Source organism: Mesocricetus auratus, unplaced genomic scaffold, assembly GCF_017639785.1.
Source record: "Mesocricetus auratus isolate SY011 unplaced genomic scaffold, BCM_Maur_2.0 Super-Scaffold_100007, whole genome shotgun sequence".
NCBI classification, from domain to species: Eukaryota; Metazoa; Chordata; class Mammalia; order Rodentia; family Cricetidae; genus Mesocricetus; species Mesocricetus auratus.
The window spans coordinates 92326440-92337350 of NW_024429191.1; the positions used below are offsets into that span (position 1 = coordinate 92326440).

The following is a 10911-nucleotide window of genomic DNA, read 5'->3' on the forward strand; positions in this document are numbered from 1 at the left end:
GAGTTCAAAGTCACCCTGTTCTACATAGTTGGCTCCAGACCAGCCAGAGCAACATAATGAGACCCTGTCTCAAACAAACAAACAAAAAATATCTGGGAACATTCCACAGCACCCGGCACCAATGCCACTGGTCAGTGGGCTTCTCAGAGACTCCTAAGCAGGGCGCCAAATTTTAATTTCCCAGCTTGCCCTAAGACACTAGGAAATTAATCTGCCCCTGTGACTTAGATGGTTGGTGGGATCAGCTATTAACTGACTAACTGAAAGTAGATTATTTTTGTTTCTTTGTGTGTTTATCTGGAGACAGGGTATCATGTAGCTCAGGCTGGCCTGGCACTCATTATGTACCTAAGACTGGCCTTGAATTTCTGATCTTCCTGCTCCCACCCTCTGCCTGCTGGGATTACAATGTGTACAATATTCCTGGCTACAATATTCTATATTATGATTTATAGACATTCTGGAAACAGTGGAGTCGTGGGAGCAGAAAACAAACCAGTGGTTGTCATGAGCTAGATGAGTGGACTCAGAAATGTAACGAGGGAACTTTGTGGGGCAATGAAAACCTTCCGTTTGATTGTTCTCACAACTGTAAGCCTCGAGAGTGAGCTTTACTGTATGTAAATTGCACCTCCATAAACTTGACTTTAAAATAGAAGGACAGTGAACATGGGCTATAGCTTTGTCGGTAGACCGCTTCCTTAGCATGCACAAGATCCTGGGCCCCATCCCCAGCCCTACAAAAAAATAAAGAAAATAACAACTGCTGCAGCAAAGAAATTAACTGAACACACTGGTGTCTCTACTGCTGTATGCATGTAAAGTTTTTACAGTAAACATTTTACGAAAATAATCTGTGTGCCTACACACACCATCAGCAAATAAAATAGCACTTTTGAACACTTACAGAAATTACTCTTTCCTCTTCGATGTGGCAATCTTCTAGAAGGCTTTTGGCAATGAGAAAGTATGTTATGTACTTGTTTTGTGCCCGGGGATAAAAGACTCACTGGCCTATGGCTCCTGTGGCCCTTTCTCTAAGGTCAACCATCACTCATCCAACAAACGCTGACTTGGAACCCGCTAGGCGCCAGGTACCACTGAAGGGGCTAGGACCCTGTGCATGTTTCTGCTGCAGAACAAGACACAGCAATACAGGTCTGAGAGCTATGACACTGGAAGTAAATGTCTGCCCAGGGGACCTGGGAGAAACAGGTAAGAGGATAACTGAATGTGTTAGTGAGGGACCCAGCTGGACACAGACGGAAGACACGGTACTCAAGGAGTGCTCAAGAGGCTATTCGCAGGGAAGCATTATGGGGTCAGAATGGGTCACTGAGACCCCTAAGGAACAGGGAAAGAAATAGTTGCCAGAACCCAGGGACAGGATCCCACCATAGGAAAATTCCAACAGAAGCTGTAGTCTTCCAGAAGAGGATGAGATAGCCAATGGACACCCCGTTTCACTCCTCTTTTGCTTCCTGCCAATCAGGTGAACCCCCCAGAAAGCAGAAGGATAAGAGAACCCATTGATGGAGCCCAGGAAAGTTCAGCCATCCAGATGTGGAACAAGGTGGAGGAGACATATGGGAATCGACACAGGCAAGTGGAAAATTTTCAGCATCTAGCTGTTTGGGAGAACAAGCAAGAGGAAGGCCTGGAGCATAGCATCCAGGGAGCAGGTGGGGGATGTGGGGGAGTGATAGGAAGGCCTGGAGCATAGAGAGCCTGGTATAACATCCAGAGACCAGGCGGGGGTGGGGGAGCGATGAGAGATAACATTTGAAATATCCCAGGAGCTGACTATAGAGAGCTACATACAACCTGATAAGCTTTAATTTTATTGCACGACCAATAGGAAGCCTTCGAAGTGGGGAAATGATGTCACCAGATGGCATTAGGTCTTAGCGAACTGCCCTGGCTGAAACAGGAAGAATAAAGTGGGCTGAACGCTGAGAGTAAGTAGGCAAGAGAATAGATAGGGCTGAACCAAAGCAGCGGCAGCAAGGATGGACGTAGAGGATGCACTTGGGATCCTGGAATCTGGTTGTCAATCTGATGGGCATTTTAAAGGAGCATTTCCACAAAACAACTTCCCCCACCAAATGGTATAAAACGATACCCATTTTACTGTCTCTTAAATTCCCCGGGTTAGAGACTCAACTGGGATGCAGCTGGTCTCCATCCCCCGACTGGGTCTCAGCTGGGAAGACTGGAATGGCTGGAGCAGGGTTATCTCAGAAGAGCTGGGGGATGGAACCATCTGGGAATGTCTGCATTCACACATCCAGGCCAGAGCTGGGAGAAGCCCAAGGACTGGGCTCAGCTAGGTCTGAAGGTAAAATACTAACACGTGGGAATGAAGACAGGCTCAGTGGCTCAGAGTGCGCCCGTGTCCAGCAGCTCACACACACAGCCGGCAGCTCCAGCTCCAGGAGACTCAACACCTTCATCCAGCCAACATACACAGCATACATCCGCACGCAGACACACATAAATAAAATAATGTTTAAAAATATACTGATATGTGGCCTTACCTTGTGACTTGGAGCCCGGCAGCAAGAACATTGAGCTGAAAGGAGATATCCCAAAAGTGTGTATGACAAAAGGGTGTTCCCAAAGAACAGGGGAAGCTACAAGGCCCATTAGTGGCAAGCCTGGGAAATAACACACGAAATTACTGTACCATACTGCACTGCATAGGTCAATAGTCACAGCCTAGTGGATTTAAGGGAAGGGAACCTAGAGCCCACCTCACTGTGGAGGGACAGCAAATCGAGCAACATACAAACGAATTAATCATTGTATTGTTTTATCTGAGATTTATTTCCTTTTTAGTTATGTATATATGTGTGTGCCTGTGTGCGTATTTGAGTACAGTACCTCCAGAGTACAGGAGCTGAAGTTACAGGCTATAATGAACTGACCAACAAGAAACTGAACTCAGGTCCCCTGCAAGAGTAATATGCATTCTCAACTCTGAGCCACGCAGGCACGCACCACCACTTTCAATATATGTGCATACATTTTTTTGCATTTTGTTTCAAGCCTGTCTCTACTTTTCTACTTCTATCTCTACGTTTTGCATGAGCAGGATCTGGACCTGTCTCGTTCCCTGCACCCCTTGCTCTAAACACACTGATTTTATGAAGTCTTGGGTAATTTGCATTCCACTTGAGGCCGTGGGAATGACAGCATTTTGATCAGCTGTTTTCAGAATCATCTTTTGTTCTCCTTGGAGTTTTTCAGGGGCCCTGGGGTGAAGCAATAAGGAGAGCTTGGAAGTGTAGAGGGTCACAGGGAAAAGGGTGAAGAAAGCCAAGGAGTTTGCTTCTGCCATGATTTGTAGAATGCCTGTTCTGACCGGATACCAGCCATGTGCCACAAACGGCCTCCTCTCAAGGAGTTCTCAGGCATTCCAGGCAATGGTACAATGTGCTGTGATGTGACTGGGTACGATACAGTTTGAGCCGGAGCAGCCAGAGTGAAGCACTGTGACCTGGGACTTCTCCACAGGTCCCTCCTTCGGAAGTCCAAAGCCTGGCCCTTCCCCCCCTCCCCGCCCCCACCCCACCCCCCCGCCCACACACACACACACACACACACACACACACATGCCCAGATAGCCAACCAGGAGGCAAGGTTCCTGTGCAGGGCCCCCCTAGCCAGCTGCCTCAGGAGTCCTACCAGCGAGGGCCAAGAACAGCTTTAAAAGTGTATTAATTAACTGGGCATGGTGGCTCAAATCTGTCATTCCAGCCCTTGGGAGGTGAATGAATGAAGGAGGATTAGGAATTCAAGGTCATCCTTAACTACACAGTGAGTTGGAAGACAACCTGGGCTACAAACAAAGCAAACAAAAAACAAACACACAAAAGACTGGGAATTAGCTCAGTTAGTACAATGTTGCATCCACAACTTGCCAGCTTCAGACCCCAGCGGGGCTACATCCAAGTGATGGCATATGCCTGTAATCTCAGCACTTGGGAAGTAGAGACTCAAGGATCAGGTTTAGGGTTCCCTGTTGGAGACTTTGCTCAGGGGTCAAGAGCACTGGCTGTTCTTCCAGAGGACCCTGGTTCAATTCCCAGCTCCCACATGGCAGCTCACAACTGTCTGTAACTCCAGTTCCAGGAGATCTGACACCTTCACACCAACATACATAAAATAAAGTTTAGTAAATATTTTTTAAAGTTCAGGGTCATCCTTGACTACAGTTTGAGGCTAGCGGGGGATACCCAAGAACCTGTCTCCAGAAGAGATAAGTAGAGCCAGCCAAGGCGGCGCAAGCCCTTACTCAGGAAGCAGAGGCAGGCATATCTCCGTGAGTTTGATGCCAAACTACTCTACATATTGAGTGCCAGACCAAATAGAGATGGAAAATAGATGCAGGTGTTATTACATATAATTGTAAGGTGCTAATACCAAACATTTATTTCCGTTTGCCCCATGGCCCCGACCTGGTTCTAAGTACTTGGCTTCATACTCTTTGAATTCCCTCATTAACCTCTGAGTAAGGATGGACACTGTCTGCACCCTCATGAGAAGCCTGGGGGGTGTGAGCTGTGGGATCTGAGGCTCGCACATGGAAACACTTCCTTCCAGAAGGTCTGTGAGAATCCAGAACTCCTCTCCCAGAGCAGTGCATGGGGGAGGGCGGAGGAACACCAGATGACCTCACCCATTCAGATGTATTGAGTGCTTTACTCTGCCAGGCACTGACCTCATGCTGGTAGAACGGACAGACAGAGATCATTGGGTGCCATTTGCCCCTTAGAATGACCGGGAACGGGGACAGGGAGGGAGCGCCGCCTGCAGAAGAGGTGAAAAATCCCAAAGAAAGATCCCTAGCGTCGCCTCTTTCACTTTAACCCAAGATGCATCACCGCATCTGCTGGCACGGAAGGGCACGGAGATGGGAGTGGGACGCCCTCGACCTCTTCCGGAGACGCTGGTGTGACTACGCGCCGGACCTCCAACGTCAGCGCTGCCAGCGTGTGCGCCGTCATTTCCGGCCAGCTGTTTGGGGCTGCATGCAGAGGAGAGGCGGCGGACCGTGCCTAAGGACTGGGCGACTGGGCGACCCCAGGCTGTCAGATTGACTTCCAGAGCCTCAACCCAGTGGGAGCTTAGCTGGCAGCCAGGCGGTTCCACTCTAGCGAGCTCCGAGGTCAGTCGCGGATTGGTGTTGGTGACCTGTTCTGCACTCAGAGTCTGGGCTCGCGTCCCCAGGACCTGGTCTGGCATCTTCAGGACCAGAACTCACGTTTCTGGGCATCCAGGGTGGGCCCAGAGAAGTACATCTTGCTGTTAGGAGTCAACACAGACCTCTAAGAAATTCTACTGCTCATGGGGGTGGAGAAGGGTAGCGTGCGCCTTTGATCCCAACACTCAGGAGGCAGAGGCAGGTGGATCTCTGTGAATTCGAGGCCAGTCTGGTCTACAGAGCTAGTTCCAGGACTGACTCCATAGCTACTGAGAAACTCTGCCTGGAAAAAAACAAAAGAAATTGTATTGCTCAAAATCTAGGAAGGCATTGCGTCTACCAAAGGCTCCAGCCTTTGGGGCTGCACTTTGATGACCCCAGGCATGGATTTTCTGACCCAAATATGAGATACATGGTTCAAAGGGTTATCTGGTCCAGATTTATTTGTCCTACACCAGGCACTGGTATCCACCTAGTTTTGAATACATGTCAGGGACAATGGTAGCTAAGGGAGGTAGAGGAACTTTCTTCCTGGGAACTATCTCCTCATGGACCAGCTTAGAGGAGGCACCACCCCTACACTGCCAGGAACCTGAGGCCAGTCCCCCATCCAACTCACATCCATATTTCCTACACCGGCATCCTCTGTGTTCTGCCAAAGGGCCCAAGAGATTCCATCACTCTGGCCAGGCCAATGGCCCAACTTCAGCCTTAGCCTCATGCCAGCCATCTGGGATGTACATTGAGAGTCCAATTTTCTTCTACCAGCATGTTTGGGGAGAGAGAGAGAGAGAGAGAGAGAGAGAGAGAGAGAGAGAGAGAGAGAGAGAGAGAGAGAGAGAGAGAGATGCCAGCATGACCCCCCCCCATCTCCATGGGATGACACATGACATGCCCATCCCTGCCTCTGGGAAGCAAAGCATTTGGGTGAGCCATGCTGAGGGCTTGGACGAGGTGAGTAGGAGCTGGGTGACTCTGAGTGCAGAGGACATTTAACTCATCACTGGAAGCAGCTTTAGTGCCAAGGGATGGCGCAAGTCTTCTTGTTTCGGGTCTGCCTTTAATTGCCCAAGCAAGGGACTGGAGAAACAACCCAGTGGTTGAGAAGTGTTTGCCACTCTTTCAGAGGACTGGGATTTGGGTCCCAGCACCAACGTCAGGCAGCTCACAAGTAACTCCAGCTTCAGGGGATCTGACGCTAGCTTCTGGCCTCTGTGGATAGTGCCCACTAATAAACATTAAAAATAAACCTGCGGGAAGGTGAAAATAAGTAAAATAAAACAAATCTCTTTTTTTTCTTTTCTCTAACAAGGAGGATACCCTATAGCATCCTTACTACCCAGGCTGGGGAGCCATCCTCAGACCTGATCCTCAGCCCTTCCTTGCCTCTGGGACTTCTGCTAGGGCAGCTCTGGCTCATGGGTCCCTTCCCACCGAGCTGCAAGATGAAGACATGATGGGTGGGAGCAGGCCGAATTGCAAACATTCAGGGAGGCTCACCTGAGCTGACCCTTTAGAACTCCACCCCTGGATCCGAGGGTCCCTCGCACGCAGCTCCAGATGGCTTCACCTCTGCTCAGCTACTCTAGAGCCAAGTCTGTGTGGGCATCACTCTGATGCACCAGTTGATTCCCGCCCCGTCACCATCATCATCTCTCTCCCCTCCCCTCCCCTCCCCACAGCCTTGCCCATCCCATCGTTACCGCATTCCAGGCCACTCATTGCGAATGTTCCTATGCCCGTCTTGCTCCTCTGCAAAATCCCATACTTCCGAAACGATCAGGCTGATGTTTCACAAATGAAAACAAAAGGCTTTTATTTTATCAGTTCATTTGGGGATAAAATTCTGACTCTAACCTCATTCCTCTCTGCTCGTCCAACCCTAGCCATGCTGCATTCCCCACAGACCCCATCGTGGTCCCTCTCTTTCGTGCCTAGGCGTTTTTCATCTTGCTGTCTCCTGCATCCGGATGTATCCAGAGCAGCCTCCTGATCAACGGAGTGTAGCTGCTGCTTTACCCTGAGGGTGGCACCTCCGCAGGCTGGGTCTAAGCGTCCCCCAGACACGCAACAACAACCCGCCAACTTTTCCCTAACACACACTGTAGTTTGTGACTACACAAGAGCAGACATAGCCGCTTCCGGTCACAGGGCGTCTTCTCCCTTCTCCTCCTCCCTTACTTCTTCTTTGCCCTCTGCTCAAATGACCTCAGGGTTTGCTTTCAGGGTCTTGCCGCGTCACCCTGGCTGGCCTTGTACTCACCGTGTAAACCACGTACGCCTCGAATCCCAGCAGTCTGCCCGCCTGGCCTCATGAGGATGGAGATTTCCGACTTGGATCGCCACGTCCTTTACTTTTATGTGCGTGGGTGTTTTGCCTGCTCGTACGTCTGTGCACCACTTGCGTGCAGTGCCTGCAGAGTCCAGAAGACTGTGCTGGACTGCAGTTACAGACGGTTGTAAGCCATTATGTGAGTGCTGGGAATTGAACCTGGATCCTCTGGAAGAGCAGTCCGTGCTCTTTACCACGGAGCCACCTCTCCAGCCCCTACTTTATTTTCTTAAGCTATGTCTTCAAAGAAATGTCGTCAGAAAAATGCATTTGTCTTGGGTGTTCAAGTAGACCTCTGTTTTCCCAAAAGGAGGCATGCAACCAGCACGCAGAACGGAAACCGAACATCCCAATGCACAGGGAGTGAGGGATTCAGTTTCGGTCTGACAGTGAGCGGAGCGCTCAGTAGATGATGGTGGTGATGCTGCACAGCATCATGTGGCTAGCCCTGCGGAGCTCTGCAATTAAAACAGTGAAGCTCAGGCCAGCCAGATGGTACTGCACAGGCCTGACAGCCTGAGATTGATCCCAGGAACCCACAGTGGAAGGAGACAGCAGACTCCTGCTAAACTGTCTCCTCTGATCTCCACAGTCGTGCATGCAAGCACACACGTATTAATTATAAAAATTAGATTTTAAAAATGGTTGAATTAGACAGGCATGGTGGTGTGTGCATATAATGCTAACACCCAGGAGGCAAAGGTAGGCAGATCCCTGAGAGTTCGAGGCCAATTTAGTTAACCTAGTGAGTTGTAGGACAGCCAGGGCTACATAGAGAGACTCTATTTAAAAAAATAAAAATAAAAGGTGGTAGGGGCAGGTGGTAGTGGCACACGCCTTTAATCCAGAACTTGGGAGGCTGAGGCAGGCGGATCTCTGAGTACGAGGTCAGCCTGGTCTACAGAGAGAGTTCCAAGACAGCCAGGGCTACATAGAGAAATCCTGTCTTGCAAAACCTAAGCACTATTTTCTGGTTGATGTTGCTAGGTTTGAACATTAATTTTTTCATTTTAATTTTATATGTATAGGTATATTCATACATACCATATGAGTGCCTGGTATCCGTGAAGGCTAGAAGAATGAATCTGATCTAGGACTGGAATTACACACACACACACACACACACACACACACACACACACACACACACACACACGTCTACTCAGTATTTCTCCATCTCTCAAGCATTTTCACACATGCCAACACCACCACTCAGGGAGTCAAGCCTTTAACATGGGCCTTGGGGGACAGTTAAAGCACATGGTAGCAGTGGTACCTCGTTGTGGATTTAATTATCCTTTCCTGATGACTAAAGAAGCTGAGTAACACTTGGATATTTCTTTCTGGGAACTGTCAAGTCTTTTACACATTTTCCTCCTGGCCGTAGGCCTTTTTCCTTTGGATTTTCAGGTTTTGCTGTACTCTGGATATAGGTCGTTTACTGGGTATATCACAACACATACTCAGAGTGCTCCAACAATGCCCACACATGATGGGTCTCAACAAAAACAAGCTTAATGAGTGCTTGAATATGAAAACTCCTTGAAGGAAGAAATGCTTGGATGGATTAAACTGTCGCTTTTAAGGGTGTAACTGGAGATAAGATTTGTGTCTCAAGCAATAAGAAACAAAACCTTAAAGGAGAAAGACCAGAACACAAGAAAACATTCTCAGCTTTCATTCCTTCCAGCCTGTTTCTACTAGATATCAGGTTTTTTAAATATTCAAGTTCCTTTTTTTTAAGATGTTATATTTCTACCAAGCAGTGTTGGTACATGCCTTTGATCTCAGCACTCAGGAGGCAGAGGAAAGTGGATCTCTGTGAGTTCAAGACCATCCTGGTCTATACAGTGAGTTCCAGGACAGGCAAGAACAGTTAAGGCCACACAGAGAAGCCCTGTCTCAAACCTGCCCCCCAAAAAGGTGATATACGGCTGTACTTATATTCATGTGTATGAGTATCTGCCTGCATGTATGTCACGTGTGCCTGGTACCCAAGGAGGTCAGAAGAGGAGAATGGATCCCTGGAACCAGAGTCACAGATGTTTCTGGACCATCACATTAGTCCTGAGTATGAATCCCAGGTCCTCTGCAAGAGTCAACAAGTGCTCTAAACTGTTGCGCTATCTCCAGCTCAAAATAAAGGTTCTTAAAGGGTGTGTGTGTGTGTGTGTGTGTTCATGTGTGTGCTGAAAACAAAGGATAACCCCCAAGTGTTGTTTCTCAAGAGCTGTCCACCTTGTTTTTTTTTAAAGATTTATTTATTAGTTATATAGTGTTCTGCCTGAATGTATCCCCTCAGGTCAGAAGAGGACACCAGATCTCATTATAGATGGTTGTGAGCCACCAGGTGGTTGCTGGGAATTGAACTCAGGACCTCTGGTAGAGCAGCCAGTACTCTTAACCTCTGAGCCATCTCTCCAGCCCTCCACCTTGTTTTTTGAACCAGGGCTTTTCACTGGCTTGAAACTCACCAAGTAGGCTAGGTTGGCAGGCCAGTGAACCACCACGGATCCATCTGGGGCTTCCCCTGCCCCAGAGCTGGGATTACAAGATTGAGACACACACTCTGCTTTTTTCTTTCTTTCTTTCTTTCTTTCTTTCTTTTTCTTTCTTTCTTTCTTTTTTTAAGCTGGTAAGCACTTTTAGTATTCCGAGCCACCTCCTCAGACCCCTTAAGGTAATGTTTAGTTTTGCTTAGTTTAGTTTACAGAAAGACTCCTACACTGTAGCTTAGTCTGGCCTGGAACAAGCTGTGTAAAAAAGCTTGGCCTGGAACTCAAGACAATCCTTCTCCTTCAACCTCCCAAGTCCTGTTATCAGCGGAAGGAAGGAGCCACCATGCCTGGCTCTTTCTAACCTTGTGTATGTATGGTGTGTATGTGTGAAGGCTCATGTGATTGCGGGTACCTAGAGGCCAGAGCTGTCAGATTGTCCCGGGAGCTGAAGATACAGGCTGCTGCGAGGTGCTTGATGTGGGTACGGAAACCCGAACTCAGATTCTCAGCAAGAGCTCTTAACCCCCATTCTTTTCTCCAGTAACCAAACCCCCAATCCTGAGCCACTTAAAGGTATTTGTAAATTAATACCATTTTAAAGAACATTCATGGAATGTAACCGTGGGTCATCCGGTTCTCCGCGGTGAAGACCACTGTGGACAACAGACAGACCCTTGCTCTAAGGAAAGCCAGGACAGACAACAAGTAAACAAAATAATTTCAGATGGACGTAAACAAAAGTCGGACGTGGAGGGAAAAGGAGGACAGAAGGTTGATCCAGCAATTCCCAGACCAGGACACCAGGAAGGTCCTCAACATAGGCCCCACCCCCTATTTGCATACGCCTTATGATTGGCCTCCGGCGGTAGGCCCCA

General features: G+C 48.5%; 1 long non-coding RNA gene across 1 annotated transcript; it reads left to right on the forward strand.

The window, feature by feature from the left end:
- Nucleotides 1-4976: 4976 nt before the first annotated feature.
- On the forward strand, nt 4977-7803 carry LOC121141559. The gene is made up of 2 exons (XR_005878508.1): nt 4977-5170; nt 7433-7803. It is a non-coding gene; the product is annotated as an uncharacterized LOC121141559 (long non-coding RNA).
- Nucleotides 7804-10911: the final 3108 nt, after the last annotated feature.